Raw genomic sequence first — 21,363 nt, 5'->3', positions numbered from 1 at the left:
TTAAAATACTTAGATGTGGCTTGTCCTGTCCATGGACTACCACATTGCCTGTGGATCTGTAGCACAGGTCAGCCATTCTACCCTTTCCATTTCATGTTTGTAACACTCCCTGCTGCTTTTAAACAGTCACACATCCATCCACCAATCACATCAAAAAACTCAACATGTAACTCGGTAATGTCAGTTCCACACTTCAAATGTACACTTGAATTTTGAGAGTACATATCTCTTTTTAATCGCAGCCATCTCCATCAAAAACTAATGTGAAACTCTCCATGATTTCTATTTCTAGATTCATCAACATCTGCATCTAACAATACACAGTACAGGTATTTTCATATTTTGAAAATATTTTCTGCAACTCGTTTACAAAAAATATATATAGAGGGTTACTGCAACTTACCCTGTAATAACCTTCTCAATAAGCACAATCTTGTTTCTATAGCAAAATCCATGCATTGCCGAATTCAGGACCTGCTCACATCTAGCAACAAATACTTATAATGCTGTGCATTTAAACATGTTTCTTTTAGGACCAATTTGATCAAACTTAAACAATTAATATGTCCATTTATAGCAGCACTGTGTGTAACATTTTTCTAACAGAAAGAAAAAGCAGATGCAAAACATTTGTAAAACATTTTTTAAGTGGCACTATGTGTGTACAGGGCACTATATGTGTACAAGTTTAATATGTTGGCAGTACATGCATACCTGACAACATGACCCATTCCATTGGACTACTTTTCAGGAATGGTGAAATGTACCATAAACAGACAGGACGATCCAAATAAATGCATAATGTACTTACTACAAGTACTGCAAAGCAAAAACGTCCCTATAAATGAAATCTTCAAAATTTCATACACGTGGAAACATACATGCAATCTCTGTAACCATGTTTCACAAGAGCACATCCCTAATACATGATTTGTACATGGATCCATACCAAACTGTGAATCCATTTCATCAGCAGAATGTAAATCATAGCATATTATGCCATTTAGACAATTGTTCCAGCATGCAAATCAACTCACATAGCCAATATGTCATACAAATGTTTCTGAAGTACAATTAAAATGGTACCAGAAATAACTGTAAGCTTATTAGCTTCACACAAGGCCAAGTATGTCTTGGGAAGAAAACCTTCACAACAGTAGATGTATTATACCACACTGGTGCCACAACCACTTCAGGGCACTATACTGCATATGTCAAAAAAAATAAGCGGTTGATTTAAATATAACAACACCTCTGTTACTCCAAAACATAGGTTACCAGCAAATCTAACAAATGCCTACTTAATATTCCTTCAACCCAAAGTTACTCACTGAACTGTAGCACAATAAACAGAATACGTCAAAAGTCAAGATAGTTATAATACCCCAACAGGTATCTAACTATTTAAAAAATACCCTTCATTGCAATAGACTTGAAATACGCCATCACAATTCTATTTACTACAAAACTTCTTCTAAAGTCTAATGTAGTTAGAATATGCCAACAGGTATCTAACTACTTTAAACATTCCCTTAATAGCAACACACCTCAAAAAACATACTATTACACTTACACTGTCATAATTGTAGTATTTTTTATTTTAGTCTTCTATGGATTGTTTTTCTCCAATGACCCAATGATTATTCAAGTCAATACAACAATGGTGTAGCATGCACTAATGTTGTACCAAACATAGTACATAGAATGTACTGTTTAGAAGGGTCAAACAAGTAAATGTGTATGTAAAATTGTATGCAATAAAAGCTTTTCAACTATCCTGCTTAACAAATGTACTGTTTTTTTTCTTTCTCACAGAAAACGAACCAGAGTCCAGCTTTATTACTGCATACAACTAAGTAACCATACTAAGTGTAAACAAACACATATTCCATAAGCACTGGCCTCAGTTGTGCTACAATCATACATACCACACCATTTCGAGTCCCCTTACATTACCTATAATTACTATACACATATTAATATAATGGTTATGGCCAGTGGTCAGATTCTTCGGGCCATGGGCTACGGCCATGCTCCCAAGAATCTGGCAAGCCACAACAAACACAGTATAATTAAACCATATAACAAGTACATATAATGCACCTTCAAATAACAAACTCCCTCTCAAGCCCGTGCCATCCAATTGGTGTCTGCAGACAGCAAAATTGTCAGCGGACCCGGCGGCATCTGCAACCCCTTTTTTCACCTATAAAAATGCTCCATATCATCTTTATTCCACTCACCCACCGTTTCCAGGCCCTTCTTTCGGCCACTAAAGAACCCAAAATGTGTTTTGCAGACCTTTTTCCCTGCCGCGTGTCTGGGAATCCAACATGGCGGCCATTTAAAAAAAATATGAAGCACCTTACTCTTTTCACCATGCAATGAGTGGGTGCATTCAATGTCCGCAGACATCAGGCCGGGCCCTGATTGGTCCAGGGGTGTGTCCGCAGACCGAATAGGGAAGTAAGTCCACGGACTGAACCCAGATATCATTAATTTGTTTCACATACTTTGTGGCTGTTTTTTTTTAAAAAAAAACACTGCACAGACTTACACCAAATTTCCAAAGGCACACTTTCAGGACAAGCTGCCACTCCTGGTGCAAACTTGGTGAAAATCCGTCCAGCGTTTTTGGCTGTAGGCATGAGCACATTTTCTTTCATTGCATGTATGAGGAAAACCCCATATTTGGGGACCCCCCCTATTACTTTGCTCCCTCTATATGAAAATTCTCTTTGCAGAATCAATCCAATGGGGCCATATATGTCTTTTACAAAGTTTGGTGAGGATTTGTCCGGGGGGCACCCAATAAACACTTTTCCTGTGGGATGAGCAACTTAACCATAACTACAGGGATGCTACCTCAGGCCTGTAATATATAATTCCTAAAGGTGCCTAATGTTAAAATTTCCAGCGACTGGCCTATGCACCCATTGGTTTGTTATTGTCATCTCAAGTTTGCTTTTTGTTGATAAGACATACATCCTTATCAGTGTGGTTTGTTCTTTTTTGGCACCCTTCATAATTATTTTGAATCTATTGTATAGATCTTCTGAGTGTATTGCAATATCCCTTCTATTTAAACAATCCCTCTTAATTCTCAGAAATGTTCCATATCAGAACCCTAGGGTGTAATCTCGTGCAATGCAGCAGTGCATTTTTGTCAATGTGTTTCTTATACAACAACATGTCTATGCCTCCACTATTATTTTGTATCACCCAAAGGTCCAATTATATGAGTGTTGTCTTTTATATAAGATGCTATCATAAGTGCAAATGGTTGGAGGGAAAAAAGCAGCATACATAGAGAGGGATTCAAGCAAGGACCTTATTGCTGATAATATGGGCCTACCGGGGTGATGCGTTGCATTGTTGTGGACCTTTGGTAGTAAATAGAAGGCTGGAGTCATAGGATGTGCCTTGTTTAAAAACATTTGTTCTTTTTACCCATCAAACCTTCTTCTAGATGGTGTGTTAGACACAGGATCTCTTCACTCAGCCTTTGGGTGGGATCATATTGTAATTTCTGAAAATGACTGATGTTACCTAGTAAGAATATGCCCCTACTGTTTTTATGAAGTCGAAAAATGACAGTTATCTGTCTCAGGACCCTATTTTCGGATGTCATTATCTCAGGACACATAGATGTATTTTGTGGCATGAATGTAGTTGGTAGTCTTTGGCCTCTTATGCTAAGTCCTTTCTCAGCCATAGAGTCCGGATAAATATTTAAGTCTAATAGTCTGATAAAAGGTCTAAGTTCCATTTTAGTAAGGAAACAGTCAGCTCTAGTCGTAGGGCTAACACTAGTCCTTTATGTAACATTCATCAGCTGATAACGTGTGTTTGGATTAATTAAAGATAGGGGCTGCCAATTTGGATTTTCCATCTCTTGTCGACTTTTCTATTGTCAAGTTCTCACCCCCTTTTCTGCCTTTCCATATTGTCGCCTGCTTCTGCCTCGCTTGTCCCATCCCCCCAAAAAACTGCTGAGGTTGTGTAACGGAAGTTATGGTGGGGCTTCCTACTATTCTCTTAGATTTCACAGAATGAGGAACCAGGACATAGATATTCATTTTGTTTTGGGAAAAGAGTTTAATGAAAGGAGGTCTGGGTAGCAGAACACCCTTTCTGAGATGGTAATACCCACATCATGTTATTAGGGGCAGATGGGAGAAGGGACTAATAAGAAGATGTATGAGTCACTGTTGTATTTTGAGCCATCAGAATATTTCAATATAGCATCACTTCAATATATACAATATATAATTGACATATACAGTGTTCTTACAGATGTTGGGCCAGAGCAACATTGAAATAGTGGTTTCACAGTCTGTGCTACACACATGCTCATACTGTAGATTGTGGTGTGGTTGGTTGATAGATGTCAGTGTCCTGTAAACCTCAAAGGCTGAATTTGGTTTCTTGGAAACAGAACCTTGGTTCAAAGGTGGGGTCTAGCTTGCTGTCACAACAGACTAATTGGCAGTTCCACACACATTTGCCTGCTTGGAGCTTAAAAGTGGACCGTAAAAGTGGAAAGGAGAACTAGACAGAGTTTGGCCCAATCTGGCTAGTGCATAATATACCCAGTTGTGCTGAGGATGTCCAAAATATAGGTTTGTTGGCTATTCTTATGTTTTCATTGAACAATAATAGCCGTGAGCAAGGGGTGGGATCTCTCCATCCTGTAGCTCATATCCAGGAATATAGAGCCTTACTGGTGATAAGCACTGGATATATACCCAACAGTTTTGGTTTAAACCTCAAACAGGAGATGTCATGTGCATGAAAAGTGCCAGCTAAATCTGATTTTGCATCAGTCCACCTTGGAGTGTGACAGTGACTGGGATCTTCATACCAGAGTATTCCCTGACTAATTGTGAACGCATCAAGGTATCTCTTGAAGTATCAAAAGCCCCTTCTACACTGAAAATGGGGTGAAGTAACCCTGTAAAGTGAAATTTCATCATTGTTAACTTTCGACAGAAATTGTGTAAGTGCTTTATGTATGTCTTTAATAAAGGAAGTAGGCAATCCAAGGGGTAACATAGTACTAGGATACATCTTAATGGTTTCCAAGCGGGCCCGCCATGTGAGGAGGGGTGGGGTTAGTAGAATGTCCACTTTTGTTGATATATCTCTGTCATTGGCTCATGCTGTTTCCTGCACATCTTTGCTAAACTGGGTTCCTAAACATGTAATACCATAAGGCGTTCAGAGGAGCCTGGGATTTTCTATCTGTTGTCTGAGACAATACTTGTGTAGTGGCTATGTTATTGTCTATGGTTAATCTGTTCCCTGACACCTTGGAATAATTACATTTTATTTTTGAAGGCAGGAAATGAATTGTGTGCATCTTCCCTAAATGACAACATATCATCTGCATATGCAGCAGACTTAACCTGGAAGAAACAAGTTCCTACTCCTTTGATTGATTGATTAATTTGTTTCCACTGTCGAAGCAGTTCTAAGGATAAAACCAATGAAAGGGGGTCAATGAATAGCCCTTTCTCATGCCATGGTGCAGTTCAAAGTAAGGGGAGAATGTACCGTTAGTAGAAACTGAAGCCCTAGGATGGTGATACAGCGCAAATATTAAATTTGCTTGCTGCCCATGGCCTATTAGTTTTCTTAGCAAAGCCAAAAATATTGCAGAGTTTGTTTTTTTGTTTGTTTGTTTATTCTATTTATATAGCGCACCTGACAAAGGGGTATCTGGACACTTAAGGTGAAGATAATGGTTACAATATACAATTTATACAGAAGATTGAAGATGATAAATTCCAATAACAGCAATACAAGAAGACTCATTCAAATAACAGGATCGGCAGGGGTGAGTGGGGAGCATAAAATGGAAATGGAATGAGATACAAAGCAGGGGAGCATATATATATACATAACGGGATGGAAGTGCAGAAAGATGTCAAATGGAAGGTGAGTAATGTTAGTTTTTGTTAAGTAACCATGTGATGACGTGGCTTCTTAATTTTTCAAAGGTTTGAATAGATTTGATCTCCTCTGGAAGTGTGTTCCATAATTGGGCAACTAGGACCGGGAAACTGATTCCGCCAGCTCTTTTTAAATTGTCCCTGGGCATCACCAGGCAAGATGTGTTGGTAGATCTTTTGATTCTGGCTGTTGATTTCGGAATGAATTTGTCTGTGAGATATGGTGGGGCTTGATGGTTCAGAGCTTTGTGTGTGAGGCAGATGGTTTTTAAGTCCATTTGTTCTTGTATAGAAAGCCATTTGCTAAGCTTTCTGGTGGCTGACATGTGATCCCTTCTAGGTATGTTTAATGCAGCTCTAAGTGCATTATTTTGGAGAACCGGTAGCTTGTTAATTATGGATTTGTTGGCACCTAGGTATAGACCATTGCAGTAATCCAGTTTGGACTGTATACATGCTCTGGCCAATGTAAGGCAACAATTGGAAGACAGTAGGGGTCTGCATGCCCTGATTAGCTTGCCAGTGTAGGCAGAGGCAGTGGCTGAGGCAATCATATTTACCTGTTTTGTTAGATTGGTATTAGCATCAAGGTAGAAGCCAAGGGTTTTTACATTTTTGCCAATGGGTATGTTATTCCCATCAATGATGATGCTACTGTAGATGGGGCTAAGTTTCAAAAGGTTGTTAGCTGAACCGACTAGGAGTAGCTCAGCCTTGTCTTCATTCAGGCAGAGGCCGTGTGTGGCCATCCATGCCCGAATGATGGTGTAGACTTCGTTAATCCAGCAGATATCTGAGTCGTAGGTACCTGATAATGTTAGGAGTATCTGGGTGTCATCTGCATAATTAGTGAAGGTGACATGAAGACAGTCCAATTTGTCGAATAGGGGTTTGTAAAGATATTGTAAATAGTGGGTGATATGCAGGAGCCTTGTGGGACACCACAGGTAATGGGGATCGGATCGGCTGTGGCTGTGAGTGAGAAGATCCACATAGTTCTGTTAGTGAGTAAGGATTGAATCCACATGACAGCAGAGTTGGAGAAGTGTGCTGCCGATGACAGGTGGTCAATAAGATTTTATGGTCAACAAGATCAAAGGCTGCCGATAAGTCTAAAAGAAGTAGGATGGCGACTTTACCTTTGTCTTTAAGTTCGTTGATCTGGCTTTTAAGGTCAACAAGGACAGTTTCTGTTCCATGTTGGGGTCTAAAGCCAGATTGACGAGCCAGATTGACGAGTTCCTAAGGTTGGTTTGAAGATGATGGCTGTTCCTCCTCCTCGAGCATTGGGTCTGTGTGCTCTAAGGATGGAATAGTTGTTGGGGATAGCTAGGGTGAGAGAGATGGGCCAGCTGCATCATGCAGCCAGGTTTCTGTCATGACGAGGAAGTCAAAATTGTTAAATAATATGACATCCGCGATTTCCGTTGCGTGGGCAACAAGAGATCTGGCATTTAGTAGTGCCCCTTTTATAGGGTATTTTTGGGTAGCCTTCTGGATGTGGCTCGGGATGTTGTCAGCTAGGCTCTTTGTTGTATAAGTGTGGGACTTTTTACATATATGTCTAGGATTAACTTCTGTGCACAGTTTACTATTGGTCTTAGTATTGTGTTTGGCTAGTGGGCTGATGTGCATAGTTAGTCTAGTACCTGTTCTGTTGGTTCGCTCTGTAGTATCAGGGTAGGTGGTAGGTGAGCCTGCTTGCCGCTTAGTTGCGGTGGGAGTGAATATATGTGTGCCATATTTAGGATTAGGTGTGGTGGTAAGAGCATGACATAGTGTGCGAGATCTTAGGCGGTGACACCTGGTCTTGCCCGATATGGGGTATGAAAGGTTGTTTCCAATGTTAGATCAGTGCCGAGTGTGCTCTGTTATGTGTGACTTAGTACATGTTCTAGTGTCATAAATGCTGTAATTTAAGCTGGTGATGTGAGAACAGTTCGTGTCTGGTGCAAATGGTGGCATGGATGGCAAGAATAATGTAGGACAGGTGGTAGGGTGATGCTGGGGGCAGGCAAGCTTGGGCAGACTATTTTTGTAGACGACATAGTGGTTACCAAGGCATGGTACACTGTCTTGTATAATACAATATGGGAACATGATTAAAGTGAGCCGAATTTGCATGGTAAGTGTATATTGCAACGCAGGTAGGATGCTTTGCATAGTGTGCTGTGTTACAGTAGTGATACTAAGTACTTGGAGCAGGGTGGAGTGTGTAGGCCTGGAGGATCCGGAGGTTGCTTTAAGTGTCTACTAGCAAGGGGACATTGAGTGTAGCAGAGTCTATACACTTACTAGGTAGATAGTTGCGCTAATGTGCATGATGCCTGCACACAAGCATAAGCGATTTGGTCGTAATTACAAACTATGGTTGTGAGACATATTGAGGTGCTATATAATACATTTATAGCAGGTGATGGATCATTCTGAGTGTAAAAAAAAGCCGCCGACTGTTGCACATGACAGTGGTAATATACGTATCAGGAGTGTACACATGCCATTATACATTTCAGTAATCATTACAGCTGCATGAAAAACATTTGAATGAACTGAAGGGTCTCAAGGGGAAATAATTTCAGGCTAATATGGAAGCTCTATCAGTTGGTATGTGTATTTATACTGCGCAAATAGAACAACATTCCAGTGATCAATACTCAAAATTAAATCTCAAAACTCCTTGCAATATCAAAGAATATATATGGATAACGCCATTGGATTTGTGAAAGGTGATTTATTGAAGGTACAACTGACACGTGTTTCGACCCATTGGTCGTTCTCAAGGCAATTAGATAGATCTGGGGATGAATCCCTAGTATTCTTGGTAGACCTTCTTTAGTTAATTTAAGATTTGGTAATAAACTTGAAAAATTGTGCCTGTTTTCACAAACCACTGTTTTAAGCCATCTCATTGTGGGGCTCAGAGGCCTGAACAAAAGATTTAGTGGGGCATATGGCCAGTCTGATAAAGTAGTTCCTCATTGTATAAGAAGGTCTCAATACCTTAAATTTCGTGGGAGCATATACGCTCGCTACAGGAACTTGATTGGGATCCTTACCATGAAATTTAAGGTATTAAGACCTTCATATACAATGAGGAACTACTCTATCTGGGTCATCGAAGAATTGGGACATGCTGTAGGGATTGGTAATCATCCTCGTTGCTGTCATGAGAAGGCCATATTTCAGGCCCATACATTGCAGTTCCATGCACAACTTCAAAACATTCTTCTTGACCATGGTATGCTTTTGAAATGTCCTAATTTATTTAGATAAAGTGCCCTTCACAGATCATGTCCTTCCATCTTCCTGTACCTTTGACATGTGAGAATACTGCAGAAAGCAAGCGATCAGTGACATCGGCTTTGCCTATTGAGATTGTATTAAAGGTCAAATGCACGGTTGATTGGATTCACTTTTCTAACCATGCCGCAGGCTCAGACCCTTCAGTTCCCTCTAGGATCCCAAACAATCTGATGTTGTTGCATATATTTCTGTCATGCAATTAATTAACAGGGGTCTAAAGCTCACTCACCCGGCCTTGGTGGTGATCCATTCCATCCATACTGTCTTCCATGTAAGAACATCTTTCTTCTGCATTTTTAAGGTATTCCATCCATTGATTAATGATGGAGTGGAGTAATTAACTTTCTTCCACACCATCCTTATTCTGCTTATCACTTACAACATTTCTGATGGAAGATAGAGAGTTTGGGGATAGAACAATCATCCCTAAATAAATATCAGCATGGAATTTCAAAGATCTTTGAGACTCTTGGACTCTTGGCAGTATGGCATAGTATAATATTCTCATAGCGAGTATTATCGACTGCTTGGCGGATCAGAGGTGGTGCTGCTATTTGGACACTCTGTTGGTGAAACATTGTTCACATGAGATCTAATTGATTTCCCTGCTCATTTTGCTGAATTACTTTTAAACTCCAAGCTGCAGGCTCCTGCATGCGTGCTCATAGGGAGTGTGATCATGTGCTTGGTGGTTCAGCAGTGGCTCCTGCTATTTGGACGCTCTGCTGGTGAAACATTTTACACACGAGATCAAATTGATTTTCCCATCTATTATACAAAAAGATATTTAAACTCCAAGCTGCGCATGCACGTTCATAGCGAGAACGATCGAGTGCTTGGCAGTTTGGCAGTGGGTGCTGCTATTGAGATGCTCTGCTGGTGAAACATTGTTCACACAAGATTTAATTGATTTCCCCACTCATCATACTGATGGACATTTAAACTCCAAGCTGGGCACTCCTGTGCACATGCTCATAGCAAGTGCGATTGAGAGCTTGGCAAATTGGCAGTAAGGAGATCAGGAGGGTGAAGAGCTATAATTCATTTGGTGAGAAATGTGTGTTATGCACAATTGCTCAAAGACTGTACCTAAGTTTTGGTTAGGCTGATATTACACTGTCTACTTTGTTCAGCCATTTCCATGTAATATGTCTGTGAAAGCTGTGTGACTTTATTGATATGACCAACAAACATACATCTGAGTGTAATTACAATCAAAGAAGTGAAAAAAGGAACTTGGTCTGACACTAACAATTTACCCAATGCTAGTGGAAACATCTGTGTGGTATTCTAGGAGGCAGTACGTCAAGTAAACCAACAGTGACTAACGGCAACATTACATCTGATTTCCATGCCGGTAAAACTTCTGAAGATCAATGCATTGGTGGCAATGTGAGACAGGGGCCTAATTCTCACATTAATTTAAATGTTTCAGAGACTGAGAATAACTCATTACTCAATCTCTGTTAAACTCTCCAAACAGAGATTACGATGCAAGGGACGGCACCTCAAAGTGGCACACAAAATTCCTCTGCCCTCCTGGCTCTGGCTCCTCTGGGTACAGAGGCATCTTTTGCCCCTATAATTTATTTATTCATTTATTGATTTTGCATTTGTTAAGCATGCCAAGGCACTGCAGACAATACAGCTACTGGAGTTAGACTAAAAGTAACCCCAACTTTATATGCAGATAATTCATCAGGGGTAGTCTGGGATCCAAGCATTGTCAACGCTTTTGATTTGGCTAAAGCTGTTTCCACTCTAGAATTTTCTATGAAAATAATGCAAAATGTATGTGGAAGGATACACTAGGATTTCAGAGTGCATGGATCTGAACTACAACGGATTGAAGAATGGTGTATGTACGACCCCTCTCAGCAATTTGCTCATATTTGCACTGGGAGCAAAAGTGAGTATGTTTGCGCTCCTCTTCCTCTAAACCCAACGCCTAATACAGCCATACATCACGATAATGTAGTGACTTGTGACGCGGTCAACCTGGCGGATGGCTTCAAATCATCAGACATTACCAGTCGAAAGGAAATATAGCGTTTGATACAGCAACATATAAAAATGCTGTATAATCAATTAACTAGCTGGCTCGTGAAAGACCCGAAGAACAGAGATCCAAAGGCACACATTGCTGCAGAGGTTGCTGAATCGATTGAATCAGACCCAGATGCTGGCTGTGCAATAAGGGTAGACAGCTATTCTATCGCTGATCGAAATGTGGATGAGAAAAGGCCAGTCAAAATGGCACCCAACAAGAGTGTTAATGCTTTAAAAACAACTAAAAACCCATGAAAGGCAACAGGTCCTAGGATGCTGGTTATAACTAGTTGATTTCCAGCAGCAGGGAACTGTTGATTAATTGCTCGTATTTTTTGTATTTGATATAACAAATTCCTCCATTAAGGGTTTTATGTTCTGGTGATCTGGCCTCTGTAGATATTATCGAGTGTGGAAGTACTAACACCACTCAAATTCACTGAATTTTGCTGGTAATAGCGGATAGGAACAAAGCTAACACCTTGTGCTTTCTCAAAGTCGGGTTTGTGATAGCAAATAACTTACCAGAGGTAAGTATTAAACAAAGATTGGGTTCTGGTAAAAACATGCACAATGTATGTACATACTTTGAATAGTAAATCCTTTCATGCAGTTACTTGCCAAACTATTGATGACAAGGAGGGATGGAATTAGTTTGCCACGTTTCTACCTTTAATTCCTAGGAGTCACAAATGAATTAATTTGGTATTATGGAACACGAGAGGTCACCGTCATTTATGAGGTCTTAATAATACATCCGACTTACTGACAAATTATAACATATTTGTGTAAGAGGAGAGCTGGTTGACTATGGAGCTGATAAATGAGGGCTGATATGACCTTCCGGGATGGGAAGCAAATGGACAAGATTTATGGAAACATCATCAAAGTTATTCCAATTGGTATGCCTCTGATATTGACCATGTCATTAGACATTAATGCTCATTGTAAAGGCCTGGTTGAGTCTGAAGTTAATATTTAGGTGTGTGCGAAAAGTATGCTTATGCAAGACAAAGTGAACAAACAGGGTAGACATTGGTCAAAATGTTTGCATGAATGGGAATAAACAATGCTATATGGCTGCACGATGTGGGATACTCCCAGTCGTTACACATAGAACTGTGGTCATAAAAAGGCTACAATTGATTATTCTGTCCACTCTAAGGATTTTCTTAAATATGTTTAGAGCATTGAAGGTAATTCTATATTAACACAGTGTACATACACTTATGAGAAAAAAGCGCACCCTCTAGTTCTAAATATATTCGGAAACGCAAGGTATGATGTTTATGAATTTAGAGCTCCTCAGGCTACGGACCTTATTCGAAATTCAAAGGGTGCGGGGGAGAGAATAAATGACTCTGCTATCATAAGTCAACATATAAATGAACACAAAAGAGGTTCCTATTGGTAATAGGAACTCCCGTCCCCTGCAGACCTTATAAATGGAAGAAAATTCCAATCAAGATTCAAAATGATGTTATCCTAAGTTTGATGGATTCAATGTTATTTTTAGAACAATAAAGAAACATGTACAAACCAGTACATCTAAACTTTGTGTAGTAATAATCAAGTTTTTCACACAGTCTGTGTATAAATGAGTTCAATTTACTCAAAGTAGTTATAATTCAAAAGATAGAAAAAAATAATGCTTTTTTGTGCAAAACGTATTTAAACAATCATCACAATATTGAATGTCATTTTAGAGCTCTACACGTTTCGAGAGATCATTACTCTCTTCTTCAGGAGCAAAGTTCATTCAAGAAAATGTTCTAAAATTAATTTCATCAAATAACTTTATACAAATGAGTTGTATCTACCAATTGGATTTCCAAGAGTCACTTTTGGGGAGAATTGCGATTTTGTTGTGAGTTCATGGGAACGTCATCTGTTAGCGTCAGGGTTCATTCATGTTCTATCTGTTGATCACATTATGCTAGTGTTAGTGTTAAATATTATCAATAACGTAATAGACATAGTACATGTTAAGGTCATGTGACCTAGTGGTCAATACCTGTATGATGATTGCATCATCTCTCAAATGTCAGGGCAAGTCTTCTCATAATTGGAAGTAAATACGTTTCCATTGAATCCTATATCCGAGTAACCTAGAATGAACATAGCAATGCTCATTGTTTGTAACTCCCTTCATGTGTTCTTAATACTGAATGTTAGCAAGTCACCATTCTGGTGGGCGCACTCACCTTCCAGATGTCTTTCCCAAATCCGCATGGGAATGTTGCTTGTGTTGTTACATGGGACGCCAATCTGTCTGAAAAGATCGGAGTGGTATTTAGATAATTGATTATACTGATAAAGTGTGAAGTGCTGAAGTATATCAAAGTGCTTACCTCTGTAGTGCACAATATTTCCAAAATCATGCTGTGTTTCCTTCTGTGAGTATCCGAGAAACATGTTACTTGGTGACCATTCTTTTAAGTAGTGACCTGACTCTAGAGACTGCGGTCATGTGATAGGTAGGGTCGCTGGGAATCGTAGTTCCCCAATTGTGTGTAGATATCAACTGTTTGTGGTTACACTTATATTCTCGAGAGAATCAAGCTAATAAAGGTTGTGTTGATGTACTACACAACAGAATCCTGTAAAATAAAGGAAGTCTGTAGTAAAGTAACTCTAATGTCGTAGTCATGTAATACAAGGTACTGATGGGTGTTAACTAATCTTAATAATCTGGAATCTTGGGAGTTGCAGTCCGGGAGGGAGATGCCTTGTTATAAACATATTCTCTACATAGAGGATTATTTGACACCATTACTTAGCAGTTAAATAAATGTTGGATTAGGTAATGACGGGATAAACTCAGATAGTTATTCCATTAATTCACAACGTTGTTTTTAAGCATTGTCTTTTCAATCATCAACGTACTATCTCGTATCCATGACTTTATACATTCAATCCATTGTCTATCGGCCTGCATTGTTTCAATGACAGAATACATTGTTATCTTCCATTTGCATTCTGACACATGTGATTGTCTTTTTATCAATTCTTGTCAATTCTTTGCGACAACATACTGATATTTGCACCATGTTTGCACCATGTTAGACAATCTATGGGATCAGTGTAAACTTGATCACCCTGCTCAACCATCTCTGTATGCTTTCCCTTCTGATTAATTTCTCTAAGTTGTTAACAATTGCAAAAGTTGTTAACAATTTGGAGAAATTAATCAGAAGGGAAATTGCACAGAAACTGCACGCCACGACTCTCACCGAATACTACAAATCCCATTTCCAAAGCACATGGGCTCTGTCTCTGCCCCCGTCAACTACAGCAGTCAGCTCAGAGAAGGACAACCCTCACCCTCCTTTCCCTAAATGCAGACTTCCAACACACACAGCAGTCTGGCACAGTCTCAGCTCATCGCACACGTCTTCCACCACTACTCTGAATATCTATGCCCTTTTCTTTTTTCTTTTTCAAGCCTCTTCTTGATCCCTCTTTCTCCCTGCAGAAGGCCTTCTTGTCCACTCTCTCTGTCCCTTTAAGCTTTCTCTCTGTCATCCCACTTTTCCTATAGCTCCCTACAGTACGCATATTATTTTCGTTATTACCCAAATTGTTCGTTTACAATTGTTCGAATAAACAATTGACCGATTTTAAAGGGTCACAATTGACCTTTTCCCTTTTCACAATTGACCGCATTTATCTCTCTCTCTCTCTCTATATATATATATATATATATATATATATATATATATATATATATATATATATATATATATTTATCAGTTATATATATATATATCGGTTTGGTAATAAATTTAAACGGGGTTACCCTAAGAACATTTTGGAGAGAGCTATTTTGAAAGCTAGAAATATTGGAGACTAAGTCCATTTTGGACCACAAGACTAAGAAACCTAGGGGTCATAATCTTGATGAAGAATTATTTACCTTCTTAAGAACCTAATATTTTACATTTGTTTTTTTATCTCTGATGAATTACTTCTGGATTTTAGGTACCCTGTATGTTTTTTATATGACCCCGTTAACATCTGCCTTTGTCCTTTAGTGTTTTCTTCTGATTTTAATCATAAAGTATATTCCCTTATGTTTCGAAGTATTTTTCAGGTTGATATTTCATGACATTGTTTAGTCTAACTGGTACAATTTTGGTTTTAACATGTACAGTAGTAGGGTGAACTTTTTATACTGATCACCATGATGAAAATATTCTTACAAAGTATGTTTGTTGGATTCCTTATACGTTTTCACTCTGTTTTTTACTCTGTCTCGCCCTTAACCTCCCTTTTTGCTTTGAAGAGGGTTATGTTACATCTTTAGAGATGCAGATACTTACTTAGCAAGGGTTACTTAGGTATGATACCATTTTTAGTTCTCTTATAACCTACGTTTTTTATTGGGACTATCAAGCACATGTGTACCAACTTTTAGCAGTAGAGGCTTATGAGGAAGGAAGTTTGCCTTTAAAATTGGGTCATTTTAGGGTTGCAGCACTTTGCACTTTATTGTGGATTAATTTTTGACTATTCTTCAGCTGTCCATGGATGCACGGTTTTTGTGCCATATATTCTTTCATAGAGAGCAGGCTTATTTTTAAATATTTGACACTTTATGTCATCTTACATATTTAATGATCTTTTAATTGATCTTTGCTAACCTTGTGTATTGTTTCATGCTTTGTAATATCAGTATATTCAGGTATAGTTGAGTGCATCCATGGACGTAGAGCACTATGCACATTATTATTGCTGTTGAATTTGCAACTCTTATCCCTTTTATTACTCTCCGTCTTGTTTCCTTTATCTTGGCTGCTATGCACTTTTGCACCTTGTTGGCTGCTAATGCACTATGCACGTTATACTGCCCACATACTGCTACATTTGCCTGAAATGTCCCGTTTTTACCCTTGTGGATGCATGATGTAAATTATATGTTCAGGCATTTTGAGACTATTGAATTTATTGGGGCATGCCTATATGTCACACAATCAATTACACGCCTGAAAATCACACTGTGGGACTGTATTGAAGGGATGGCAATATAAATGCATGTGTGCTAATGTCTAGAGCAAATTTTTTATTTTTATTTTTATGTTTCTGGACGGCATTTTCAGACTGGGCTTCTTTTTTATCCATATTAATGTTTATATTGTTTAGAGGTAAGTCCCAGTCTGTTTTGCCCCCGTACATTGTTGACACTGTGGGAGTACCTTATTTTTTATATTAGGTTCCTTTCATACAGCAGTGACTTCACCGTCTGGTTACCTCCTATTGTTATGATTCCTTTTTTTTCATGCTTTATATGCCGTCTCTTCTACAGTCCCTACTCTGATGACTTTCGTGACACTTGTGGCAGCATTTCTTATTTTAAGACGTTATTTAATGTCCAGATTACTAAGATGTGTACTCTATTTTGTTGTACATTAATGAACGCGTTGCCTTTGGTACACTACAACATGGCCGCCTTGTGTACAATACTACAATACATTGTATTGACTTGTGCAATGGGACGCTCTATGCACTGCTACCATAGAGTTTGAATAACGTTTTAAGGAGTCCCTTGTCTGTGTTTCCCCTACCTACGTGAAAAAGAGGTCGGAGTACCGTGAAACGCGTCGTCGTGTTATTTCAGGTTCCTCTTTCCTATGCACTTTTGATAAATAAATAACATTTGGTGCTGCCTGTTTTTGCCGTCAAGCCTTTCATTTTGCTGAAGATTGGATTCTTTTTGTTCAGCTGCTCTCAGGAGTGCAACCCGCTGGTTTTGCCCTGTTCAGGGTCTCAATTTTCGTTTGAAAAAAATAATATATATATATATATATATATATATATATATATATATGAGGGTTTGGAGGGGTTTGCGTTGGGTGGGTGGTTGCGGGGGGTTTCCCTCTGCATATATGTTACAATTGATCTTCACAATTCGGTCAATTGTGAAAAGGTCAATTGTAATTTGAGCAATTGTAAAACAAACAATTTGTATACAACCTTATTTTCCATCCCTGGCCATGATGTCATCCGTCAATCAGAAACCTTCCTTAAAATGGCCGGGCCTTAAGTACGTTTCCAGAATTCTTTTTGTTTTTTAAGCTTTGTACAGCATTGATTCTCGAGGCAGGATGAACATGCAAAATGTTCATCCTGTGCTTCCTCTGCGCGTCCTTCTCAAACAATTAGTTTTCTTTGCTAACGGAATTCTGCAGATTACCAAAGCTTTGAGCCTCACATCAACACCAATGATCGGTTTTCAATGTGTTAATAATTTTTTTAAGCCATCATCCACAGTCTGCATCTGCAGTTTGAAACTACAGTTTGCACCTACAGTATGCACCATGTGTTATGGTCTAGGCTACTCCACTCTAATCACTCATCAGATTAGTTGGGTTAAGGTTAGTGAGTTAAGTATTGGTTAGTCCCTGCTATACTACACTACAGTGTCCTGCTACGCTATGCTACTCTATCAACCTATTCAAGCTATACTATGCCAGCAGCTTTCTTTGGTTTGTATGATTCTCACCAGTGTCTCAAATCAGAGCTAAACCACAAAGACAGGCTGCAACACAATCATCATTTGTACACTAGCAAACACTTTCTATGGGAGTCTGAGTTCCCCCTAAATTCGTGCTTAGCTAAAATGCTGCACTACTAGTTCTAGTTCCGACATGTTCGTCCTTTTGTTTCTCTGATGTCCTAAAAAATCTAACGTACTCTGCAGAAACAGCTGTGCCTCCATCAAACCACGTGATCCTTTGCACTTCATGTTATAATGTATGTAAAACATAAACTTTTATTTTTTTAATAATACCGGACATCCATTAATGTTCATGGCATTAAACCTGTGAACATGCATTCTATTTAACAACAATGATATATAAAAACACACCCTTTTCCTTTAAAAAAAAATAAACTTAACTCAAATAGAAATACAAATAGCGTCTGTTAAACATTTCAGCGAACAATTATATTTTTTGAAATACAAGAATAAAGTAGTCAATACATTTCCAATCCTACTTGAACGTTCACTCCAAAATAGTCTATAAAGTCAATTAATGCCAAGCCGAATGCCAATGATTGTCGAACCTAGAAATACACATTTTCAATAAGTGTAATTGTAAAGGTTAAGAAAATGAAAAGAATAATTAAGAAATGCATGAACTGAGAACTCCATCAGACCAGTGACTGCATATCCTTCACAATGCCCAATGCTGTCCAAGCAATTTTGCACAAATACACCTGTTTGCTGTAATAGGCTTGTGTCTATGATACACATGTACTCACAACCTGGATACAGGTTTCCATTCCCCACATCTGTGCTCCTCTTTTACACTCGCCAGTTCCTCCATCTTCCCCCCTTTTTTGGTCCAGGGGGTTTTGGTCTAGGGGCCTCCAAACCGGCAGACTCCTCAAAAGATGCCCTCTGATGATACACAGCTCCAGGGAGATTGTGAAGGAAGGAAGTTAGAAATCTAAATCAGACGAGAAACAGACATACGTAACAAGCAACATACTTTTCTTTTTTTGATATGACTCCATTTCCCTTTGCGACCAGGATGAAAAAGTATGTATTAAAAAAAATACAAATGCATTATTCAACAGCTCCCCCTTTTACTTTGCTACCAACTGGAAACGAAATATGTGTGAACAGCATATAAATATATATCCACGTCCGTGTACCCTCGACGCCGCATATAGCGGCTGATTACAAGAGCGTGAGCACGCGCAAAACCCCATGCCGGTAATGGCAGCACCGTCATGCCACCAAAGATCCCCCAAACCCCTTGATAGCAGCATCACAGAACCTGCTCATACCACATTTGTCCCAGAGTAATCCCTTAATAACAGACCCAGCAATACCATCATGCAAATACCAGGCTCGTATACTGGACCCGGAAGTAACATCATCGCGCCGGAACGGGAAATGCGCCGGTGGCCATCTTAAAAAACACAATCGATTGCAATCCTCCGAACACAGCACTGCTACTGAGTTTGGGAGTAGGGCAAATCAACAGATAATGTTCAAGGCAACAAGGAAATCCACCCCCTGTCTGCGCAAGAAGAGGTTCTCGGACAAAGAACTAAATATGCTAGCATCCTGTCTGCCAACCGCAGGGAGGCCATGCCAACAGGCGGCAGGGACCACTCACCCAGCAAACTGACAAGGTTGGAGGAGACATGTAGCACTACCATCAGCATGGAGTTGATATAAGGCTTTGGAGACATGGAGCCGGGTGTGCCATTATCGGCAGATGGAGCTGAGTGTCCCCACAAACCACAGAGAACCAAAGCATGACGTTGCACAACTGACATGAAAGTGAACCAATTCAATGCATGCCCATCATACACATAGAACCAGATCCAGATCCATGTCCAGATAGTGGCCCAAACCCTGGCACATTGATATGCATGCTGCGTGCCAATCCCATTACCAACAGACACCCAACACACAGCAAAACATCACATGTCACACATCACGCAAACTGCAACATAACGGTATGCCACATAGCACAAATCAGTTAAAAAAGGAGAGCCCACGATGTTTGCCAATATGTCCCCCCGATTGCAAGCACCCTGTGCGTCACACCTATAAGTATGCAGTGCATGAAATGTGAACTACTGAACAACACTAATGTATGCATCTTGCACGTACCACCATCACAGATGCCCTGCATCTCTTGGTCCCCCAAAGGCACCGATGCTGACAGTGAAGACCAGGAGCCTGCCGCACAGGCCACAACATCCTCCAAGGGATCCAGGGCCAGTCGAGAAGGCACAGGACCATCTACCTCCAGGGCAACACCAACGCCCATTTTGTAACACAAGCCAGCACCAGCAGTACAGGGCAGGCCACCGGAGAAGGAAAAATCAAGTAAGACACCACCTGAGTCCAATTGGGGAGGTTACTGTCTCACAACTCGTCAGCGATGTGGAGGCCCACATCGGAGAAGATTTTGACATGGACGACAACCACCATGTGGAATGTACTCATACCCCGAGCCCCTAGCCCACCCCCCTGCACTCCACACAGGGCACACCAGTCAGCCCCAATGAAGAACAGGCCGGAGTACTGGGGAGTCCACATCTGTCGTCCACATCAAAGGGCAGGCCAGCATTGGCCCACCCTGCCACTGCCCGTCCACTTTCACAGCCACCACTAACATGGAGGCCTGCATGACGAGGATTGAGGCCTGCTAGGATCGTATGATAGAGCTGGGCCGGTAGTATGTGGTGGGGAGAACTGACCCGCCAGTAAATATGTGAGGCCAATGCAGCAAACATCCTAGCCATGAACACTAACACTTTGGTGACCCGTGACAGTCTGGCAGCAGTGACCCAGGTTCTGGGCAGGATTGTTGCACAACTGCAGCAGCAACAACCTGCACTGACAGTTGCACAGGCAGCCACCTCTACCCCATCAAGCACAACTGCCAGCTTGGCTCCAAAAAGCCCTGGACACCAGACCAGGCAAAGCACACGCCACAAGACATGCAGCCCCCAGAACCAAAGAGAGGCCGCCACTAGCAGGGCCACCCTGTATGTGCTGACTACATCCTGAGGAAAACTATGATTGGCACTTCATGTGTGGGATGTCAATGGGGGACGAGGTATGGGGTGTTAGGGGTGTTGAGGATTTGGAGGGAGATGGGAGAGGGTATGGGGTATTGAGGCTGTTGGTGGGAGTTAGGAGGGGTTATGGGGTGTTGGGGGTGTTGGGGGGAGGAGGGAAGGGGTATGGGGTGTTGGGGGTGTTGGGGGGAGGGGGAAGGGTATTTGTGAGGTAGGGGGTTCAACCACAATAAACTTTAATTTCCAATACATCCGTTATGTCAAAAATCATTCCTTGACTGGACATTGTTAATTTCGTGTATGTCAATTCATGACAGCGCGCAGTGCCCAACTCCTCACACACCATGCGTCCATATGCACATGATCCCAGTGCCCAGTGTAGTACTGACACAGACCCATCAGCATCCCAGTGGTTCAGAAGAAATCGTCAATCACTGATTGGCACACAGCACACCCATTTTGTGCATCGCGCACTGGCAGGGGTGCTGCTTCCCCGGATGCACATGTT

Source organism: Ambystoma mexicanum, chromosome 6q (assembly GCF_040938575.1).
Source record: "Ambystoma mexicanum isolate Mex_15411 chromosome 6q, UKY_AmexF1_1, whole genome shotgun sequence".
NCBI lineage: Eukaryota > Metazoa > Chordata > Amphibia > Caudata > Ambystomatidae > Ambystoma > Ambystoma mexicanum.
Note: the sequence above shows the minus strand (reverse complement) of the source record.